The following is a 4944-nucleotide window of genomic DNA, read 5'->3' on the forward strand; positions in this document are numbered from 1 at the left end:
ATTCAAGTATCAATTTGATTTAAAATGACATTTCTAGTATTAACTATCTTATATGCTAATTTGTTCCTCTTTGGAAGTACTGAGTGTATACCCTTACAGTAATAATATTCAATATACATTTTATTCTAGGAGTATTATATTTAAGGTCTCTTTACGATTTTGCAAATTGTATTTTTGTTATGTTTCTATTGCTAATCTCTTTTTCACATTTTATTTAATACTTTCTAATGTTTTTATTTGCTAATATGCTTAAATAATTTCAATAATTTACACTGTCCAGGTAACCTTGACAAGCTGGCTAAATTGGATAACGGGTCGTTGGCACTGGACACCGTGGTGCCTCAGGCCATCATACCATGGGACGCGAAACGTCAACCACGTATCCAGTCAGTATGGCTTAAAAGCCTTGATAACACATAATCGGGCATAAAAGCCATGAGTGCGGGCATAAAGCCATGAGTGGGGGCATAAAGCCATGAATACAGGCATAAAGCCTTTCGCAGTACTGCTAAAACAATACCCTATTGACATGCCAATATATCCAATCTGACACACGTGTCTAGGCAATGCATGAGCACATAGTACCATTAAGTGTTCATAAGTTTCATTATTTCATTATAGGTTCTAATTATAATTTCTAGCATTTTAATCTTTTTCATAATAGAAACATAAATCTCTAAGTTTAATATTTACATAATTTATGCATTCATCGTAATTTATATATTCATTATGTTATCCATAATGATCACAATTCAAAACAATGGTTCTCATGTACCATTGTACTCAAAATATTTTTTTCTTCTACAATAATGAGAACTCATGTCTCATTCATACATTAATATGGTTCATTTATTCATTACACTATTTATATAATTTATCATTTGAAATTCAAGAAATGTTTTTGCTTACTAAGTATTTATGATTACTCTTAATTTCACTCATGTACCATTAAGTGTCAATAGGTTTTATTTTATTTCCTAGTGGGAATACAATGTCCAAATTCACTTTTATCTAATGCATATGTTGATAAATTTCATTTGTATAGTTCATTTACAATTTCATCCCTAATCTATCACCCCAATTCACATGTACCTAGATTCAAGAAAATTTTCATTTTTATTCAACAAAAAATTGAAAGTCCCCAATTATTATTTACACATCATTTATACCTTTAATATTTCATTTATAGTAATTTACAATTCACATTTCAAATTATGTCAACTATTTCTCCTAAGTTCTATTTGCGATGAGCCTACAAATCCCATCAAACTAATAACATGATTTAAACAAGCCGTAAATCATTTAAGTGAGGTATCATTAGCAATTTAAGTTTTAGTCCTTTGCATTCATCTTATTGAGATTACTATTCACTTAACTATTCCTACACAAAAGTTGACTTTTTAATACATAATAGATTTGTTGAACCTAAGTTCACCAAGATACCACATTTTGCATTTTATTTTTGTTGGCATTGATTTCCAATACCATTTCAAAGCTTATTTTATGTTATTCAAAATTTTTCAGATTTCATACCTTAAGTTTACTGTTCTATTGGTCATTGTTACAGTAGAAATTTGGCAAACTTTTCTTCATCAAAGTTGTTCCTTTATGAGTCTTCTTTAATTTCCTTTTTGAATCACTCCATTTGGAGTTTTGTAGCTTAAGTTATAGTCAATTTACCATAACTAGTCAGATTGGTCTTTACCCAGATTTTCTGGGCAAATTTGGTTCTGCCAGATTTGGTGTCCTAACTTAGACTAGCAATTTGAATTGGTTGTGGTCATCATTTGTGTAACACCCTCCCTATAGCAACTCCGTACATTCTATTGTCTCGGTGACCAGTGTGGGTCTGGATAGTTGAATGTCCGAAAAAATATTTAAACAAAAATGAGGAACCATAATTAACTCAAATATTAATAGGAAAAATTTAAGAAAAATTTTAGAAATAAAATACAACCAAGTTAAATGAGCCGGTGCCCTAGCGATGGGTAACTTAGTGGAAAGTTGCAGTTCTTACAACTAGGAGCCCTAAACCCGAGGGAAAATTCATAAAATAATTTTTGAGACTCCAGAGAAGGGTCATTGAGGTTCCTATGGCATTAGAATTCCAAGAAAATGCTTAGAAAAATTTTTCAATCGGTACAAACAATTTTAGTCTGTTAAGCCAAACAGAGGGCATTTTGGTCATTTCGCCTTTAGAGGTGATTTTTGGCCGACTTGTCCAATTAAGTAAATAATTATTATGACATAAAATATGAATAAATATTACTAGAAGTGTAATTAAAAATGAGAAATGAAAATAAGAAAATAATGTAAAAAGAAAATGGAATTAAATTGGATTTATGACATAGGATGACATCATTAAAAAGCTTCCCACCAATTAGAAATTGACAAACCAATTAAAATGAGATAAATATAACTAAAATGAAGTAAAAACAAACACCAAATATGCTACATATTTTTCATTTTCAGCCGGCTCCCTTCCTCTCTCTTCTCTCGCCATTATTGATCAACATTTCTCATTAAAATTCCTTGATAAACCACCACAAGATTTTAATCTTGCTTCACAAAACCTCTTCCTCACACCTTAAACAACATCTAGCTAGCAAAAAGAAGAAGGAAAAAGGGAGATTTGGGAACTTGGAAGAGAGATCAATTGAGGTTAGTGACCAATCTCCTCCCTTTCTTGTTTAATTCATGTTTAATGCCATGAGATAAGTGGAAATTGTAAGAAAAACAAAATAAAATTTATGTATATTCATCCCTACAATTTTGGCAGCTTAGGGATGGTTAGGGTTTGATGAATTATCTTAACGCAAAGGGTTTATGAGCTGCCCTTGACATGAGATGAGTGATTGAACATTTAAGTGCAAGTGTAAGGCAAGTGTAATGCATAAATGGAACTTGAAAACTTGGACATTTGAACAATATTAGGGTTTGCTCATGTAATGGTTCATTAACTTTGTAATGGTCAATTAGTGACCATTTGAATGTGTATAATGAGGAAATGAAGTGAGTTAAGGCTTGGCATTTGTGTATGGGTGAGCTGCCTTGGCTGACCTACAAGACAGAGTATGAGTACAGCAGGTTTGGGCAGTTATAAATGGAATTCTAGAGGTTGAATTGGTGCAAGGCTAATTGTACATGAAACTAGACACATAATGGCACAACTTTGGTATAGAAACCTTGCCCAGAAAACTAAACCAAGTTGACCTAAAAATTGCCCTAATCCAGGTGACCTGCATTCTGCCTGGGCAAAATGACTAAATGAATAGTGTTTATTCATTTGGTCATACCTCCGTGTAGAAAAGTCCAATTGACCTGAATGTTTACCAGAAGAAAGCTGAGAAATAGACCTACAACTTTCATGAAGAACACAAATCCAAATTCTGACCATTACCTAGTCAAATTGCCAACCAAACTTAGGTTACCAAATTTGGCAGAACTAGTTTTGCCCAGAATTTTGGATTCTATCCAATTCGGCCAGTTATGTTGTTTAGGCTATAACTTGAGCTACAAAACTCCAAATGGAGTGATTCAAAAAAGGAAATGCAATTAGACAAAATAAGGAACAACATTCATGAAGAGAATTTTGCCAAATTCTTACTGTATAAATGACCAATGAAACAGTAAATATGAGGTTTGAAATCTAAAAATTTTGAATAACTAACACTAAGCTTAGAAATGCTATTGGCAACCAATACCAACAATTTTAGAATGCAAAATGTGGTATGTTGGGAGTATTAGAACCAATGTACCTATTGTCTATGCAAAAGTCAACATTTTAGTTGACTAATGAAATGAATAGTAACACCTAAACTTAAATTTCAAGAATTGTACAGTTTAAAAGTGTAACATGCCCTAGTACACCTAGCAAGATTGGTTGGGATAGGTTGGCATGCCAATAGGGTTCAGTTAGCAGTACTGCATATGGCATTATGCCATTCTGTGATTTTATGGCTTTTAGCCATTCTGACATTGTGTTGATACTTGGCCTTGTGCGTAATGTTATTACAACTTATTAGCTGTTCTGTTGCACACCGGGAGATGCATATGTGACCGATAGTGTGATGGCCCGAGGTACTAGATACCCAGTGCCAATTTACCCGTTTATCCAGTCTAGTCATCCAGTATAGGTTACTTGGGCAACCAAAAATGAAAGTGAATAAATTTAATGAAATTATGAATATAACAAGTACAAAATAAATAAGATTACCAATAATGATCGAAAAATTGTCTACATAAGACATCAGGACATGCACTGCATATTTATTTTCTGTTATTTCTTTTTATTTTATTATTGGCACCACTAAGCATTGTTGCTTAGCATGTTGCTTTTTGCCACGCGTAGTTTTTGGAGAGACCGACTGGGAGCCCAGTAGACCATAGACTGGGTGAGATCTTCTGCAACTCTGCATAGTGTCCGTGTCACCTCACCGTCATCAGTGCATTGGTAGGAAACTAGTTTTTATTTTGGTATTTTGTAATTAATTTTTATTTTCTCATGTGTATTTAAGACTTATGTAATGTATTTTGGGTATTGATGTAAATAATAGAAATTATTTTTATGAATGAAAAAGTGAATATTTATTCATGACTTTTATATGAATATCATATGAAATGAATGAATGAGAAATGGGAGTATATTTGAGAAATATTGAGATTTTGTTGATGGAATGGAGTTTGGGATTGATAGAAAATTTTGGAAGTGTTTTTCACAGGTTTCGAAGAACTATTTTATCCATTTTTAGCCGGCACTCTGCCGGATTTTCTATAAAATTTGCGAAACCTCAAATAAATTGTAATTTCAATAAATAACTTAAATGAAATATATTGTACTTCATAACTTTGATAAAAATAAATTAAGGAATAATAAAAATGATTGAGATAAAATAGGGTGTTCCGGTATACTGTGTGACATATCTTACTCGGCTATACCGTAGA

The sequence above is a fragment of the Hevea brasiliensis genome, chromosome 3 (genome assembly GCF_030052815.1).
Source record: "Hevea brasiliensis isolate MT/VB/25A 57/8 chromosome 3, ASM3005281v1, whole genome shotgun sequence".
NCBI classification, from domain to species: Eukaryota; Viridiplantae; Streptophyta; class Magnoliopsida; order Malpighiales; family Euphorbiaceae; genus Hevea; species Hevea brasiliensis.